Source organism: Symphalangus syndactylus, chromosome 7, assembly GCF_028878055.3.
Source record: "Symphalangus syndactylus isolate Jambi chromosome 7, NHGRI_mSymSyn1-v2.1_pri, whole genome shotgun sequence".
Lineage (NCBI taxonomy): Eukaryota > Metazoa > Chordata > Mammalia > Primates > Hylobatidae > Symphalangus > Symphalangus syndactylus.
The window spans coordinates 35,064,408-35,083,720 of NC_072429.2; the positions used below are offsets into that span (position 1 = coordinate 35,064,408).

Consider the following 19,313-nt stretch of genomic DNA (forward strand, 5'->3'; position numbering starts at 1 on the left):
GGTTTCATCATGTTGCCCAGGCTGGTCTCGAACCCCTGGCCTCAAGTAATCCACCTGCCTCGGCCTCCCAAAGTGCTGGGATTACAGGTGTGAGCCACCACGCCCAACCCATATCTCTAATTTTTTTTTTCGTCATTTTATTTATTTTTATTTTATTTTTTTTTTAACTGTTAACCCAGCTTTATTTGGTTCATTTTTTTCAGGTATATCTTTTCCCATTCTTCTCTCTTTCCCCTTTCTATGTCTTTTATTTATTTATTTATTTTTTTCATTATACTTTAGGTTTTAGGGTACATGTGCACAATGTGCAGGTTTGTTACATATGTATCCATGTGCCATGTTGATTTCCTGCACCCATTAACTCGTCATTTAGCATTAGGTATATCTCCTAATGCTGTCCCTCCCCCCTCCCCCCACCCCACAACAGTCCCCAGAGTGTGATGTTCCCCTTCCTGTGTTCATGAGTTCTCATTGTTCAATTCCCACCTATGAGTGAGAACATGCGGTGTTTGGTTTTTTGTCCTTGCGATAGTTTACTGAGAATGATGTTTTCATATCTCTAATTTTTAAAATACCTCTATCCAGAATATATAAAGTACTCTCATGCCTGTAATCCCAGCACTTTGGGAGGCCGAGGAGGGCAGATCACCTGAAGTCAGTAGTTCAAGACTAGCCTGGTGTGTGGTGGTGTATGCCTGTAATCCCAGCTACTCAGGAGGGCTGAGACGGGAGAATCACTTGAACCCAGGAGGCAGAGGTTGCAGTGAGCAGAGATGGCGCCATTGCACTCCAGCCCGGGCAACAAGAGCAAAACTCTGTCTCAAAAAAAAAATTAATAATAATTAACCAATCCCATAAAATATGAGCAAAAGACAAAGATATCTCACCAAAGAAATTATATGAATGCCAAATGAAAAATGCTGATCACTAGCAATTACAGAAATGCAAATTAAAACCTGTGAGGTACCACTAAACACCTGTCACAATGACTAAAATTAAAAGGACTGACCATACACACTGTTAGCCAACATACTGGCAGAACTGGAACCCTCCAAACATCGCTGGTGGCAATGTAAAATGGTACAACCACTTTGGAAAACAGGAAGTTTCTTTAAAAGTTAGGCATACATCTACTACATGATCTGAACATTCCCCTATTAAGCATTTACCCAAGAGAAATAAAGGCATATACCCATACAAAGACTTATACACAAAGTTCAGAAGCTTTATTTGTAACAGTCAAAAAGCTGGAAACACACAGCTTTTGTGCTTCAATGCCCACCAACAGGTAAACCAATAAATTGTGATATGCCTACACAACAGACTAGCACTGAGCAATTAAAAAAAGAACACAATGTATTTACAAAAAAATTCTAAAAAATGCAAAGTAATCTACAGTGATAAAAAGATCAAGGATTTCCTGCAGGGAGAAGGGTGGGAGGAACAAGCAAGAGGGAAAAGTGACATGAGAAAACTTTTGGGGGTAATGGATATGTTCACAATCTTGATTGTGGTGATGGTTTCATGGGTATACCTTTTTTTAAGAGTCTCCTGTGTCACCCAGGCTGGAGTGCAGTAGCATGACCATAGGTCATTGCAGACTCAAACATCTGGGCTCAAGTAATCCTCTCTGCTGCCTCAGTCTTTTGAGAAGCTGGGATTACAAAAGGTGTCTGAAATTATCAGGCAGTATATTTTAAAAACATGCAGTTTATTGTCAATTATACCTCAATAAAGCTATTTTTAAAAATTCCCCATCAATAAAACAGCCTGGAAAGATGTGAAAAAGATCCCTGGAAGGAAGGGAATGGAAACCCGTATAGAAAAAAAGGAGTCTTAAAGGGCAATGCAAAATGTCAAATGTTAATTCTGAGTACAATAGTATTTAAGTGGTCTTTTTACTTTAATAAAGGTGTCAAAAACACCAAGGAAAAACAGCAAGTGTTTGTGTGTACTAACTTGAGCATATATTAAATTTTTGTAAATTTTGTTTCAGGATTATGCTATGTATTCAAACATTTGATATCTGGTTCTCTAAATTGTAGGAATCTAGAAACAAAATCTTTTCCCAAAACCGGAGTAACTTGAATACAGAAGCCAATGTCTGTGCTTAGAGCAAGAGAAGTATCAACATCACTGGGCTTAATGTCAATCTATTTTTCCAAACTCTTCGCATTTACCACCTGTCACCTCCCTTCAAAATTCTTCCTGACGGCTCCTTGAAGAAATGGTTGATTCTGGACCTGAGACAGGCAAAATACAATATGAGCCTGAAATACCTGGTAAATCATTAAAGAAAAAACATGCTTTTAAAAAACAGAAAAGACAGGAAAGTGTCAAAAGGACAAAGGAGCCAAAAAAAAAAGCTGGAGCAACATGAACAACAAAATAATCTGTGGCCAGCACGGTGGCTCACACCTGTAATCCCAGCACTTTGAGAGGCCAAGACAAGAGGATTGCTTGAGCCCAGGAGTGTGAGACAGCCTGGATGATATTTTAGAAAAATATAAAATAAATAATAAAAATAAGTAAACATCAGCAAGGATAATTGTGGATTACAACCCAAAGAATAAAATTAATATCCATGGTCTATAGTGATATAAATGAAAAAAAAAAAAAAATGAAGAATACACAAATCTTCCTCACAGAAAATTTATACTGTAGAAGGAATGAGGGAAATAAAAAAAAAAAAATCACCATTAGAACCCCACAGTAATAACAGCTGCAGACAAGATCCATTAAAATGCTAAAATTAAGGAGGGGAACTTTATTTGCATGGCATGGAAGCAACTCCCCCAAAATAATAACAGTAGCTTTAATATACGTCCACAAATTCACATTCTCCTCCCTCTAGAAAGTAGAGCCTTAATTCCCCCTCTCTCCTTGAATGTGAGCTGGACTTGGTGACTAGCATCTAAGGAATAGTATGTAAAGGGGAAAAAATACTAACCTGACAGATACCACCTTAACCAAATCATCAGGTTAAATTCAACCAGTTATATATTATGGACCCCCAATATGATGTGATAAGGGTAATTTCTGTGGTATTCTTCCCCCAAAAATCCGTAACTTCAGTCTAATCATTAACATCAAATCCAAATGAGATCAAGTGTCATGGTCAAGAAAGACAAAAGGAAAGGCAGAAACTGACACAGATCAGGAGACTACATACAATGTGGCACCTTGGACTGGATCCTAGAACAGAAAAAGGACATTAGTAGAAAAACTAAGGAAATCCAAATAAAGTCGTTCATTAACAGTATTTTATCCATGTTAATTTCTCAGTTCTGTTAAATGTACTTTGATCACATAAAATGTTAACACTGGATAATGGGTATACAAAACCTCTCTATTGCAACTCTTCCACAAATCTTATTTTATCTCAAAAATACTGCTTTCCTGAAAGAAAAAAAACTTCAGGAATCAGAATACTTAACAACTATCTTTTATCTTAGTGTATCCCTTCCCCACTCCAAAGTTAAAACCTACTCAGGTTCATAATTAAAGAAAAATCTTCGTTCTTTCTCATCAAGTGAAAAGATATGTTACAGTTAATACTAATGCTCATCCGCAAAATTCTTAAACAGATATTAAGACAGGTGGATACACTCCAGGGAAATCTAGGCAACCTCAGTGCAGAAACAAGGGTGTAGTTAAGGCACAGCCTATGGCTTTGCATAAACAGCATATGGGAGAAGCCTGCAAGGGCAGGTAGGTGTCACATTCATACATTCCAGATTCAAAATCCCTCTAAGATTTTTTAATTAAGGAAATAAGCTGGCTATAGTACCCTATTAGGTACCACATGCTTTTCAAAATAGTTTTGACGATTCGGTTTCAGAGCTCCAATTCACTTTTTAGTAAAAGTATGGTAATACCAAAGATGTGTGAAAGCACTTTCTAAATATGCAAAGGGTTACACAAATACATAATGATGCTTTATATAGCCAGTGAAGTTAATAGCCACCAAAGATTACATCCCTACAAAGTAGATGTGTATACCACCCAGGAAGCCAAATTTCTGTCAATCATCTTTAATCTTTACTTTTGATTAAATACCTAAGATACAACACACATACCAAAAACTTACTACATGACTGGCCACCTGACAGAAGAGGTACTCTATCACAATGTCGCCTAAAGACCTTATTTACTAAGCTACAGGCTGGGAGGGCAATTTTTTTGAAATTGCTTTCCACCTTTTAAGACAGAATATTAAGACACTATTCGTGTGTGTGAATTATTCCTACTCTTAACCCTATCACCTGGCTTGCAGTGTGGCCTTCCCAACTAAAGACAGACAGGATGTCCAAGAATACTTTAAAAAAAATAAATAGCTGATTTCTGAGATATAAAATTATAAACCTAGTGTGCCACCACATTGTGATAACCAACTACATGTAAGATAACAGTTGCTGAATCTAAATTTAACTCCAGGGCTTGTACTGGAGTACTGGAAGGGCAGTACTGCACTACCAGAGATTTTTCCCACTTGCTTTTGACAAATCACTGGGGGGCGGGCGAGGCCTTCCTTTTTTTTTTTTTTTTTTTTTTTTTGACCCTACCTACTTCCACAATTATCCATTCTTCTTTGTAAAGTCAGTAATAGTTTCGTCCAAGGAAGCCAAAGCACAATATAATTAACAAACATACAATGCCTATTTAAATTCTGAAAGTAAAAAAAAAAAAATCAATTTGCAAAATGTTAAAAGACCAAGTGGGCAGTTTTATCAGACTGACAAAAATAAAGAAAAAAATATAAAATTGGCTTTAGTCACAAATGTAAGCTTTATGTTAAATTTTATCTTTTAACACTAGCCCCATCAGTCCTAAGGACGATATAAAAGTCACAAACTTTTACAAAAACTTAAAACTGCCTTCTGCCGTTCACTTTCTATGCAAAATACTAGAACGAGTGGGAAAAAAAGAAAAACCATTAAGTTACAAAAGAAAAACTACTCTAAGTAGGTCACAAACAAACATTACCAAAATCTCCTAATGTTCCCCTGGTGGACTGTCAGCTCAGGAACAGCAAACTGAGTTAAACAAAGAACTGTCTACTTTTCTACCTGTAAGAGGTACAAAAGCTTAGACTTTTCTACCGGTAAGCAGCTCCAACAAAACTGACCTATGACTTGGTAGGGATGTAGGGCGGCCTTGCCAAGCCTTACATTACCACAATTTGCTTCAATTCACTTGTTTCTGATAAAGGAATGCACAAGTAATCAGAGCACCAGTTTGTGAAATAATCACGTAATTTTCATATTCCTGCCCAAGTGATAACCATTTGCCTGAGGCCAAGAACTGTATTTTTTTAATATTTTAAGTAGAAACTAACAAAATTTTCCCTCAATAATGCGTAATTTCATTCTATTTTGCCTCAAGCAGTAACAAAATTAGCTGAACTCAAGCTTAAACAGTTTAAATGTAGGTCATTCTAGTGTTTTTCCATTTGACAACTTAAATTGCTCATCTTTAAGTCTTAAATTAAAATGCTAATTCCAGTTAACCAGTCTGTAACGGCAGGTAACCGGAATTGCCACACCAGTAAAGTTCCAAGTAAATGTTACTTGGAACATTGTTTTATTATAATGCTGTTACAGAAACATGTTTATAGAAACGGCTTCTAGAACATGTTTATAGAAATGTTTATGTTTATAGAAGTGTTTCTATAACATAGGAAGATTTATTTCACTAAGCCAAGGAGTATGTTGGCTTTTAAATAATCTAAAAGATGGTAACTCTACTAGAAAAATATAAGCTCTAGTCCCTGAAGAAAAGCATCTTGTTTCTGCATATACACAGGAACCCAGCAGAGTAAATGCTAAATAAACGGAGTGTACACAAACTTTCATCCACAGATCTCGACTGTCACAGTTGTTTTTTCCAACACATCTCCAACACCAGTAATTCATCCAGCGTGACATGCTCCACAGAGGTCAAATGTATACTGTAACTGGGCGCCATCCTTTCTATTCCAATTCCATATTTTAACCCACAGATGCTAGTGAGATCTTAAACTCGTCGCTTTGCACCTCATTTCCTTCAACCATAAAGTGAATCTTCTCAAGGTCTTTCTCCAAGTCTCCTCCAATTAAAAAAAAGTAGAGAAAAAAACAATTCAACGTCTAAAACCGGAGCCTAACTTCCCGCTGGCGGGAATTTCCCATTAGCAATCTGAGTTTCAAACCCGATGAGGAACACAGTCCATGTTCATTTGCACTTACTCATCGTTTTCCCTACTTTTTTCCAGAAGCTACGGTGGCGGCACATCTACCCAGGGCCTGTACAAATACACGTAGAAAGGAAGCCCAAACCCTTTTCCTTTGTCACATTCCCACTTCCAACCCTTGTCTCTCTGGAAGCCCAGAACTAGCCCAAGTACAAATGCCGCCGCAGCCTTCTCGGCAGGTGGCCTTTTGAGGCTGATGCTGCCCCGAGGGAAGCGGGGGGCTCGGAGTCACAGGGCCCGGCGTCAGCAAATCCCCGCCCTCCCCGTGCGTGCCTGTGACCCCGCTCTCCAGACCCGTGCCTTGGGCCGCTACGGAAGGAGAATGGCCGTACCCACCTCGCCAGCTCACTGCAAGAATCAAATGAAAGGCAGAAAAGTGGCTCCGCACAGTGCCGGGCACACAGCGAGGGCGTGGAAAGAACATTGCTTGTTACTACCACTCCGTGCACTCGCTGCTCCCTTTACTCCCAGCAAAACCGAAGGCACTTCTGCGACGCGCGGACCGCAAGACTCCAATCAGACTTTAGTGCTGCCCCCACTCCTAAACGAAAGCCTCCTTCTGGTCCGAACCGACTGGATCCCTTGGCCAGGGGAGGAAAAGACGCCGTGGGCGCGTGGCGGAGAGAGTGGCGGGCGGGAAACGCTGGGTGCGGGGCCCCTCGCCCTCGAGACCGCCCTGGGGCCCGGGCGGCGGCCGCGGCTCACTCCCGCCCCGCGAGGCCGTTGGACTCTGCACGCGCACGCGGCGGACACGGCCACGCGCCCCAGCCGGGAGGGGAGGGGGAGCGGGGAGCCGACGCGCGCCCGTCCGTCCGCCGCGCGCGCCTGCGGCCGTTGGGGTGGGGGTGGGGGACGCGCCTGGCGCGGCCTCCGCGAGCGCCACTCAGACTACTCCCTCTCACAACTGCTGCGGCTCGGCTTAGTCCTCTGGCCTCCCTGCCCCGCCCACACCCCGGCGTACCTACGCGGCTGAGCTGGAGAGGAACTAGCTCTGCTCCACAGAACCGAGGATGGCAGAAACCCCTCACGCAACTGCGTCCGCACACACGCGTGCTCCGCCGCCGGTCTATATAACTGCCACTCACCCTAACTTATTGCGGCCAGGTCGGGCGACGGGATGACCAATCCCGACCGCGTCCTCCGGGCTCTTCGAACAGCAATTGGGCACTGACTCGGGGATGAAGGCGTGGCTCTTGATTGGCTTTGACTCATGCCTATGAGACTGTGAGGATCTCACTTCCCTAGTAACAGATCGGCACTAAGAGAGGCCAATAACCGAAAAGTACAATAGAAAGGCCGGTGAGCAGTTCTTTGACTGATACTCAAAGTAGCCAATAAATGTGTGGGGCTGCTCTTATTCGTTAACACGTCTTCCCCTGGGCGGAGATCCGTTTTCCATGCAGGAGCGGTTGCGCCACAAGGTGGGGCCCGTGTACTTTGGGGAAGTAAACCCCTAGCAACTAGGAGGCGGGCGCCCGAGAGGCCAAGACAGCCTGTGGCCAATCGCAACGCCGGAAGGAGCTGATAGACACGGAGGTTGCTCTGCTCGGAAGAGAGAGCCCCAGGGCCGCCGTGCCCTCTGGGCGGTTGTGAGGCTGTGCAGGCTGCGACTTCTGCCCTCTTTCTTTCCCTGATTTGTTGGATCCGGCCTCCGAGGCCCGTACCCCGCCTTTTCCGCAGATTGGTACCTGGCGAACCAAGTAGTAAAGTTTCCCGGGTTGTTTTCTTTTTATTACAACTTTTTTCTTACGTGCGGCGGCCAAGGGCCTTGCTGCTCTCACCATTACTCAGCACTGCTGCGGGGCAGGGGAAGGAGAGTCGTTCCTGCGCCGCCCGCGGGTTCCCGCCGGAAGGTCGCCGGTGGAAGCGCCTGAGAGCGCGCCCTTCCGCCAGGCGCTTCTGGGCGGGCGCTGCGAGGCGGCCGCGGGCGTGTGGCGAGGGTCCCTTTGTGGCGGCTGAGGAACGGTGGTCCGCGCGTGCTCCAGTGGAGTGTGGGCCCTCGCACCACGTCCCGAGCCGCGCCACTATTGTTCAGCCTCGAATTGCCGCGGGTGGGGGCTTATAATCGTCGCTACGCGTTTAAAAGGCAACTCGTCCCCTCCTCCTGGCGTTTCAGGCACTGGCGGGGCTACAACTCACGGCTGGCCGGCCGGCCCTATTTCTATGGAAATAGCTTTGGTTCCCAGCCGTCAGGCACAGACACGCCCCGGTTTGTTCTCGTTCCAGGCATGTGACCAGGCGGGAGGGTCTCCCGCGGAGTTTTGCTGAGAATTTTGGAAACGAAGCACGTGGAGCGCCTATGTCGGGGGAGAGAGGCTGCGCTGAAAGAGCACGGGCGCCTGCCTCAGCCTCTGGGGATCCGGGCCTGCTCGCCTCCCTGCGCGGGGCTAGTCCGAGCCTGGAACTCGGGAGGCCCAGGAGCGAAGTGAAAGCCCCTTCTGGTCCCCCAGGACTCCACTCCCGCAGCAGCCCGGCTCCGTCGGCGTCAGTGGAGCCCCAGGCCTGGGTCCGAGATGAGCGAGACGCTGCCCCGGCTCGCGGTTGCCCGAGCGCTCCCAAAACCAGGGAACAGGCCCCAGGAGAGAAGCCCCTGGAAGTTTCCTGGAGCAGGGCATCCCCAGGATCCTGTTAGCTCTGCAAAGGAATCTGGACTTTATTCTGAGGGCCTTGGAGAACCCCTGCAAAGTTTTTTAAAAGGTGGACTAAGAGATTGGCATTTCACAACATGACTCTCCGAATTGAAACACTTTAATAAGAGAAGATTGACGAAATTTAACATTTACAAATTAGTAATTTCACCCAGGTGACCCGCGATGAGGGATATGGCTACCCTTCACTTTTGTGGGGAGTTTTAAGTGATACAGATCTTTTTGCCAAGCAATTTCTTTTTTTTTGAGGCGGAGCCTCGCTCTGTTGCCCTGGCTGGAGTGCAATGACGTGATCTCGGTGGGTGGATCACCTGAGGTCAGGAGTTTGCGCGACCAGCCTGAGCAACATGCGAAACCCCGTCTCCACAAAAAAAAATTCAAAAACTAGCCGGACGTGGTGGCACACGCCTGTAATCCCAGCACTTTGGGAGGCTGAGGTGGGAAAATCACTTGAACTCAGAAGGCAGAGGTTGCGGCGAGTGGAGATCTGCACTTCAGCTTGGGCACCAAAGTAAGACTGTCTCAAAAAAAAAAAAAAAAGTCTTCTTTAAAAAAAAAAAAACCTGCAAACAAAGAGTTACTAATAGTGATTGCAGAATTGTTTGTAGTAGAAAGAGGCAGAAAACAACCGAAATATCTGGCTGTATGATACTGGTTAGAGTACTACAAAACAGTATACTTACAGTAGACTATCATGCAGCCATACAGAAAATGGGGTAGATCTACTTGTATAGTTATAGAGCAGTCGCCAAGAGGTATCAGTAAATGAAGGCAGCAAAGTGCAGAATAATGGGAAAAGTCTTCCTGGGTTTGTATAATAAAGGAAGAGGGATAGCATGGGGTGATTATGTTCATTAAGACATACGTATTGCTTTAGTTATCTGCACTACACATTTGTTCCCATATGTTTTTGCTGTTATACATGCGCAGGTTATGTCTGGAAGGAGTCATAAGAAAATGTTAATGAATATTAATGATTGCTAAGGGAGACGAACTTTGTCTAGGGCAGCAGAGTCTTAGTTTTCACTGTGTACCCTTTAGTACTATGTGATTTTTTTTTTTTTTTGAGACAAGGTCTCACTCTGTCACCCAGCAGGAGTTCAGTGGCACAATCATAGCTCACTGTGACCCCGAACTGCTGGGCTCAAGCAATTATCTTGCTTCAGCCTCCCCAGTAGCTACAGGCATGCATCATTGTACATAGCTAAATTTTTTTTGTAGAGACAGGGTCTCAGTTTGTTGCCCAAGTTGATGTCAAACTCCTGGCCTCAAGTAGTGCTCCTTCCTCAGTCTCCCAAAGTGCTGGGATTACAGGTGTGAGCCACCATGCCTGGCTGTGTGATTTAAAAAAAAAAAAAAAAAAAAAGCCTGTATTATTATTTTAATTAGTGTTAGGTATAGATTTTAATAGTGATATGAGGGACTATAATATAGAAACTTTGATCTTTAAAACAAAAGGGATGTAATACATTAGCCCTTGTAGATAGGTATATGAGATGGGTGTTTTGCGGGGGGTTTTCTTGTTTTTGAGACAAGGTCTCACTCTGTCACCCAGGCTGAAGTGCACTAGCAAGATCACAGCTTACTTCAGTCTCAACCTCCTGGGTTCAAGTGATCCTCCTACCTCAGCTTCTCAAATACCCGGGACCATAGGTATGTATCACCAAGCCCAGCTAATTTTTTTTTTAATTTTTGTAGCGATAAGGTATCACTGTGTTGCCCAGACTGGTCTTGAACTCCTGGGCTCAAGCAGTCCTCCCACCCCAGCCTCCCAAAGTGCTGGGATTACAGGCATGAGCCACTTCACCCAGCCTTACAAGAGGTTTTGAAAATGAGGCATCCATGTTTTAATTCACCTCCCCGAAAACTGCTAACCTCTTTGCCTTTTGTTCCTTACCATGCAAAGATCATACAAAGATCCAGGCCAAGTGTGGTGGCTCACGCCTGTAATCCCAGCACTTTGCGAGGCTGACGTGGATGGATCACTTGAGGCCAGGAGTTTGAGACCAGCCTACCCAACATGGTGAAACCCCACCTCTACAAAAATTAGCCAGGTGCCTGTAATCAGTTGCAGCTACTCGGGAGGCTGAGGCAGGAGAATCACTAGAACCCAGGAGGCAGAGGTTACAGTGAGCCAAGATCGCACCACTGCACTCCAGCCTGGGCAACAGAGCAAGACTCCGCCTCAAAAAAATAAAATAAAATAAAATCATGCAAAGATCCAAAGAGGCCCTTTACTGGCTTAGAAAGACATGCCTAATTGCATTCCTCCATTCTTTGGCATTGTCTCTTGGCAAATACGTCACTTCCTCAGACTCTGTGAGCACTGACCATGCACCAGGTACCTTGCAAATATTCTTTCCAAGAACAATCTCATTTAATATTCACAACATTCCTATTTCCTATTTCTCAAGTACAAAAACAGGCTCAGAGAGGTAAACAATTTGCCCTTGGTCACATAGCTAGGGCTAGAAGCTAGGACTGTCCGACTTCAAGTCCATGTTCTTTTACCCACTCTCGATACTGCCCAGAGAACGAAGATACAGTTATGAATACAGAAAAGGGGCATAGTCTTCTCAGAAACCCCTGAAAGGCTGGGGCTTTTCCTTCAATATCTCAGGCATGACACCAGATAATGCTGCATAGACAAACTTCCAGGTGATTTGAGAGTTCTGAAGTCCATGGCAAATCTTGATCATCTGCAGCCAAAGCTCTTTGCAAAAGGTTCTTTGGTGCACACTCTGGTACCACATACTAGAAGTCCTCACTTCCTGTGGCTTAGAAGAGGAATAAATAACATAGCATATATATCAAGCACCTATTATGTGACAGTTACAGTTTTTCAAGTCATCCTTACAAAAACTCTATGAAGTATTAACTCTTTTACAGATGTAGAAACTATGGCTCAGAAAGGCTAAATGACTGGCCCATAGCTGGAAAGGGGCAGAGCTCAGAATCAGACTCAGGTTTATAGCACTTGAAATTCAAAGGCCAATAAGGAAAAAAGAAACAAGAATAAAATATACGTTAGACCTCATCTAAGGCCAGGCCCAGTGGCTCGGGCCTGTAATCCCAGCACTTCGGGAGGCCGAGTTGGGCAGATCACTTGAGGCCAGGAGTTCGACACCAGCCTGGCCAACATGGTAAAACCCTGTCTGTACTAAAAATACAAAAAATAGCCGGGTGTGGTGATGCATGCCTGTAATCCCAGCTACTCAGGAGGCTGGGGCAGGAGAATCGCTTTAACCCAGGGGGTGAAGGTGGCAGTGAGCTGAGATTGTGCCGCTGCGCTCCAGCCCTGGGTGACAGAGTGAATGAGACTCTGTCTAAAAAAAAAAAAAAAAAACTACAAGCAGCTCATTTCGACAGATAGGGAAACCAAAGCAAAAAGAAGTTAAATAATTGTTCAATCATGACGTTGTGAAAAATGATACTTTGCCCTTTCCTCAGCTGCCACCAAGGTGCTTGGTCCTTCCGAGGAAGCTAAGGCCGCGTTGGGGTGAGGCTGTCACTTCATCCAGCTACTAGCACTGCCTCTGGCAATGCCAGCCCCACACTCGCCTGCGCCATGGCCTCCATCTCCGAGCTTGCCTGCGTCTACTTGGCCCTCATTCTGCACGATGATGAGGTGACCGTCATGGAGGTTAAGATCAATACCCTCATTAAAGCAGCCAGTGTAAATGTTGAACATTTTGGCCTGGCTTGTTTGCAAAGGCCCTGGCCAACGTCAACATTGGAAGCCTCATCTGCAATGTAGGGGCTGGTGGACCTGCTCTAGCAGCTGGTGCTGCACCAGCAGGAGGTCCTGCCCCCTCCACTGCTGCTGTTTCGGCTGAGGAGAAGATAATGGAAGCAAAGAAAGAAGAATCTGAGGAGTCTGATGATGACATGGGCTTTGGTCTTTTTGACTAAACCTCTTTTATAATGTGTTCAATAAAAAGCTGAACTTTACTGCTGTTGATCTTGCCCATAGTTTGGGAATGTGCTCTGCAAAAATGGTCTCAGTTTTGTGATGTTGGCTTTTAACCTATTCTGCCATGACACAGGCTGGATTTTGCCTGCCACCATTGCTTGATGTGCGATCTTAGACAATCCTGATGCTAACAAGAAGGCACCTCTGGTACAGTGTTGAAAGCTGCACTGGGGTGGCAGGAGGAAGGATCAGAGCAGATGCTTTGTCCAGGTTATAATATTTATATCAAGTTTATAATAAGTGATAAACTACATTCTTTATACTGATAGACTACACTGGGGGGTGGAGGGTAATACAGACTTCAGCTTTAGAAGCCTCCTGGGTAATTAACCTATACAATCCTGCCTAAGAATTTTGATCTATGCTGAATGTTGACTGCTACATCCCAAGGTTGTAAAGCAACAAGACCTAGCTGTGTAATGTCTCAACAAATGCTTGGGAGTTTTACAATAACACTGAAGGAGTGCAGAAACTAAACCATTAAGGTCCCCAGTTGCACAAAGTGGATAAAACAAGATTCAAACCTGTGTTCCAAAAACTAAGAGCTTTTTTGTTTGCCAATTAATAATAGAATGAATGGAAATTTTGACTTTTCAGGCTTGGATTTATATAATAAACTGTGGGTATTGTGTGTTCAGAGTAGCTATTACGTGCCAGGCACTTGGCATATGAATGAGTCTTATCCTTACCTCCATCAGCATTTAATAGATAGACATTCAGTGATGAAAAAAAAAAGTTGGCAAGGGTGTGAGAAATAATTACTCTCATATACTGCTAGTACAAAATATAAATTAGCATAGGCTTTCTGAGGGCAGTTTGCTATCATCTAGTAAAATTTAAAATCCACACACCCTATGATGCAGAAATTCTACTTTTTGGTATCTACTTTGAAGAAACACTCCCACGTGTATACAGAGAGCACAAATGTTATTATAGCACTGTTTATAATATGGCAAAATAGTCTTTTTTATGGAATAGCTAAATTTAATATATCCATACTAGAAAAATTTTTGTAGCAATTTAAAAGATTGAGCTAGTTCATATATGTGCGTGTTTACATTCAAATATTTTAAAAATATTTATATAAAAAACACAAATTTCCAAAGCAGATTGATAATTTTAAAAAGTGTCTTGCAAATTATGTATAGTATATCATATATGCTTTAAAAATACCAACAACTAGCCAGGTGCAGTGGCTCATGCCTGTAATCCCAGCACTTTGGGAGGCTGAGGTGGGTGGATCACAAGGTCAGGAGTTCAAGACCAGCCTGGCCAACATGGTGAAGCCCCATTTCTACTAAAAATACAAAAATTAGCCGGCCGTGGTGGTACATGCCTGTAATCCCAGCTACTCAGGAGGCTGAGGCAGGAGAATTGCTTGAACCCGGGAGGCAGAGGTTGCAGTGAGCCAAGATCACACCACTGCATTCCAGCTTGGGCAACAGAGCAAAACTCCATCTCAAAAAAAAAAAAAAAAAAAAAATATATATATATATATATATATATATACACACACACCAACTATACATTCATGTATGTTTATTAATGTTTGTGAATGCATTTAAAAAGTCAGGATGGATATACAGCAATCTGATAGTAGTTGCTACTTCTGCAGAAGAGAATGATACAAGGGTTTTAAAGAGATTTTCATTTTATGTGTATTGTTTTGAAAGTTTTTTACATTAAGAAATTTCTCCCAGATGTGGTAGCTCACACCTGTAATCCCAGCACTTTGGGAGGCCAAAGTGGGTGGATCATTTGAGGCAGGAGTTTGAGACCAGCCTGACCACCATGGTGAAACCCCATCTCTACTAAAAATACAAAAAAAAAATTAGCTGGGCCTGGTGATGCATGCCTGTAATCTCAGCTTCTCAGGACGCTGAGGCAGGAGAATAACTTGAACTCAGGAGATGGTGGTTGTAGTGAGCCAAGATCATGCCACTACACTCCAGCCTGGGCGACAGAGCAAAACTCCATCTCAAAAAAAAAAAAAAAAAGAAAGTTTTCATAGGTTATTTTAAAAACTAACTTGTCATAACCCTAAGAATAGATTCTGGGTGCTTACTGTGCACTAGCCACCGAGCTGAATATTTTGAGTGTTGTCTTATTGCTCACCACAGCACGATGAGCTACGTCTAATTATTATCTTTATTTTACAAGAGAAGAGACAGGGTCAGAGAGATTAAATGCCTGAAACAGTGAGGAACTGAACGCAGGTTTGTCTGGGTTGTCTCATTAAACACATCTTTAGAAACCTGAAGCCCCAGGGGTACAGAAAACAAAGGAGGAAGAGGACAGCATGGCAAATGTTCCCTGACCATTGGCTGCTATGTTGGGAGTCCACTGAAGAGTGCTGTGGACTATGATGGCTTCTAAGATGATCACTGTCCCCTCACATGGCAGAAGGGCAAAAAGGGCTTACGGTACTCCCTTCAACATCTTTTATAAATTCTCTAATCCCATCCATGAGGGTTCTTCCGTCATTAGTTAATCACTTCCCAAAGGCCCCACTTCCTAATACTATCACATTGGCAATTAGGTTTCAACATATGAATTTTGGCAGGGCACTTTCAGATCAGTGCCATTCTATATGGTGACTCTCCCTCAAACCAGGTCCTTGAGCAAAAGTGATTTGCACAGAGCCACTCCTTCAACTTCAACCTATTCAGCCAGTTACGGGCATATCACATGAGAAATAAATCTTTGTTGTTTTAAGCCATTGAGGCTTTGGGATTGTTTGTTACTACAATATTACTTGGCCTATCCTGTTAGTTATAGACATGTTTCCAGATCTTTCAGTTTTTCAGGAGATATTAAAACTCTGGGTTATGTGACTCAGTGTTCTTTTTTTTAAAACATTTACTAATAGTACAAAAACTTTTTGGTCTCGTCTAAAAAATACAATGGAAATATTCTGAGGACTTTAGCTGAATAGGTTTCACCCTTTTTATCATTATTATTATTATTATTATTATTATTGAGACAGAGTCTCGCTCTGTCGCCCAGGCTTGAGTGCAGTGGCGTGATCTCGGCTCACTGCAACTTCCACCTCTGGGGTTCAAGCGATTCTCCTGCCTCAGCCTCCCGAGTAGCTGGGATTACAGGTGCCCACCACAATGCCCAGCTACCTTTTGTACTTTTAGTAGAGACGGGGTTTCGCCATGTTGGCCAGGCTGGTCTTGAACTCCTGACCTCAAGTGATCCACCTGCCTCTGCCTCCCAAAGTGCTGGGATTACAGGCATGAGCCACCACACCCGGCCATCACCCTTTTTAAAAACGTCTTTAGGCCAGGTGCGATGGCTCACGCCTGTAATCCCAACACTTTGAGAGGCCAAGGCAGGAGGATTGCTTATGAGAGCAACCTGGTCAACATGCCAAGACCCCATCTCTACAAAAATACAAAAAAAATTAGCTGGGTGTGGTGGCATGCACCTGTGGTCCCAGCTACTCAGGAGGCTGAGGTCGGGGGATCCCTTGAGCCCAGGAGGTCACAGCTGCAGTGTGTCATGTTCACGCTACTACACTCCAGCCTAGGTGACACAGCAAGACCCTGTCTCAAAAAATAAAAGTTAAAAACTATTTAGAATTTTTATATTTAAAAATGCTTTTCCTAGTCTTGAAATAAGAAAGCAACTAATTTTACATGTCAGTCTAGAAATAAATAAATTTATTTATTTTTATTTTGAGACAGGGTCTTGCTCTGTCGCACAGGCTGGAGTGTGGTGGCACGATCATGGCTCAGTGCAGCCTTGACCTCCTGGGCTCAAGTGATCTTCCCACCTCCGCCTCCCAAGTAGATGGGACTACAGGCGCACAACACCATGTCCAGCTAATTTTTAAATTTTTTGTAGAGACGAAGTCTCGCTATGTTGCTGGGCTGGACTTGAAGCAATTATCCTGCCTGGGACTCCCAAAGTGTTGGGATTACAGGCGTGAGCCACCATGCCCTATTTTTAATTGTAAAACATACAGAACGTAAAATTCCTCTTTCTAACCATTTTTAAGTGTATAATTCAGTGGCATTAAGTATATTCACAATGTTGTACAAGCATACTCAGAGTTCTTAACTGTTGTCAACTAATCAAAAAATATTTTGAATACTTTAGGAACTGAATAAAATGTGTCTGTAGACCCAGTTCTGCCAGCATGAGGCTCTGCAGGACACCATGCTGCCTCTCCCAAGCCTGCAGTCCACGCTCCCTCAGCTTCCACTTCATAGCCCTTCTCTTCTCATGCATGCCTTGGCTGCTCTGAGGGCCCTTTCAGCTCAGAATCTTTGGTCCCAGATAAAGGGTCCCTTGGTGGATGAAGCAGTGAGGCAAATAGTGTATACCTGTGTTATGATACAAAAAATAGACACTTGGTTTCCTGCGGTGGGGATAGCGGGGAGCAGGCAGCAGCTACAAAACCTTTCTTCACAAAGAATTAAACTCCCCAGCATCTGTCAAAGAAAGGGTCATCCCAGGAGGCTGGGTCTAGAGGTAGATTATACCAGGAAGAACCTACCATCTATACATGCCTACAGTGTGTACATTCCTATCCTTGCAACAACACTGTCACCCAGAAAGCAGGGATTCTATATGCCCATTTCCCAGGCTCACTGGCTTAGTGATGGCTCATTGCCGGTGATCCCAGCACTTTGGGAGGCCAAAGTGGGCGGATCACAAGGCCAGGAGTTCGAGACCAGCCTGGCCAACATGGTGAAACCCTGTCTCTACTAAAAATACAAAAATTAGCCAGGTGTGGTGGTGGGCGCCTATAATCCCGGCTACCCAGGAGGTGGACATTGCAGTGAGCCAAGATTGCGTCACTGCACTCCTGCCTGGGTGACAGAGCAAGACTCCATCTCAGAAAAAAAAAAAAAAAAAAAAGCAAAGAAAGAAAAGGATTGATAGGTACTATTAAGGAATAATAATCTTTTTTGTTTTTTTTTAAATACAGGGTCACATTCTGTCACCCAGGCTGGAGTGCAGTGGTGTACTTATGGCTCAATGCAGCCTTGACTTCCTGAGCTCAAGTGATGCTCCCACCTCAGTCACCTGAGTAGCTGGGACCACAGGCATATGCCACCACACCCGGCTAATTTTTGTATTTTTTGTAGAGCCGGGGTTTCACCATGTTGCTTAGTCTGGTCTCAAACTCCTGGCTCAAGTGATCCTCCCACTTAGGTCTCTCAAAGCAATGGGATTACAGGTGTAAGCCACTGCATCTGGCCCAGGAATAATCTCTAAGATATTTTATAACGTGAGAAAAGCAGGATGCAAAACTATGTATAGTATGCCTTTTGTTTAAGAAGGAGAGGTCAGGGTAGGAGGGAGACCTACTTTTCACTGTATGCTACTTTGTTATTTGAAAATTAAACAGTAGGCACATTGGGATTCCACCAGTAAATCCTACACTTATCCAAGATAACTTCTAGTAACACTGGCTGTGGTTCATTTCATGCTTATTTTAATGTAAATACACGGAATGTATGTATATATTTATGCAGGAACTACAGTCTGGCATATTTTCTTCTCCTCTTTAATAGGTCTTTATTTGTAATCTTTAACAGATCTTTATAAAGCTGTCTTCTCTTTAAATTGCTGTCTCTAGGCTTAGTCATCCCCCCAACCCATACCCCTAATTCTCTAAAACATGCCATGGGTGGTTCACCCTGTGCACTGTTGCCTTTGGGAAGGATTTCCTTCCCTCATGGCAATCTAGCTATCCCTAGCCCCAGGGCACAGTTGCACCCAGGACTACCAAGATGCTAAGCCTTGCCCGTACGGGACCTAATGTGCCAGTACCCTCTTTCCCTCTCCTCCTCGCCCCCTTCCCTTCCATCTTTAGGGAATTCCTGGCAGGTTGGGTAGGGGATGAATGGTTAAGGGGTATTTTGTGAGCAGCGGAAGACCCAGTGCCAGGGAGGCCAACAGAGGGCCTAGCAGTTAGAGAATACTTATATATTTTTGGTGCCTACCATGTGCCAAGCAATGTGCTAAGAAGTTTGCATACATTACATGTATTCCAACAATACTGCAAAGTAGGTTTCTTGGAGGGAACCATGTGTCCTTGTTTGCCTGAAACAGTCATGGCGTTTACCTGTTGTCCTGGCAAAATTATTAATAGCATCTCCTTTCTCTAGCAAAATGTTTAGATAAAAAATTGTATAGTGACCTTAACTGTCCCCATCTTATACGTGAGGATATTGAGGCTTAGAGAGGTAAGTTCATCTGCCCAGGGTCACACGGCTGGTAAATGATAGGGCTGAGATTAAAACTCTAGTCAGCATGGCTCTGCTAGGGACTGAACTCTGACATGGACATGAATTGCGTCCCCCCAAATTCCTATGTTGACACCCTAACCCCCAATGCGACTGCATTTGGAGACAGAGCCTGTGATAGGGCGATAAAGGCTAACTGAGGTCCAGATTATTGCCTCCTCCCCAGGCCGCCTCTCTTCCACAACCGCCCCCAC

At 43.9% G+C, this 19,313-nt stretch overlaps 1 protein-coding gene and 1 pseudogene across 8 annotated transcripts in view; one reads left to right on the plus strand and one right to left on the minus strand.

Annotated features, from left to right (window-relative positions):
- Window positions 1-7,396, minus strand: part of G3BP1 (G3BP stress granule assembly factor 1) — a 34,680-nt gene extending 27,284 nt beyond the window's left edge. Inside the window, exon 1 of one of the 8 annotated variants that reach the window (XR_010121853.1) lies at window positions 7,194-7,306. The gene's annotated coding sequence lies outside the window, so the exon portion shown is untranslated. Of the gene's footprint in view, window positions 1-649; window positions 811-6,568; window positions 7,137-7,193 lie in introns of those variants that run through there. The other 7 variants (XM_055285556.2, XM_055285555.2, XM_055285558.2 and 4 more) reach the window with 7 other exon arrangements.
- A 2,014-nt stretch (window positions 7,397-9,410) lies between these two features.
- On the plus strand, window positions 9,411-12,831 carry LOC129486134 (large ribosomal subunit protein P1-like; annotated as a pseudogene).
- The last annotated feature ends 6,482 nt before the right edge of the window (window positions 12,832-19,313 follow it).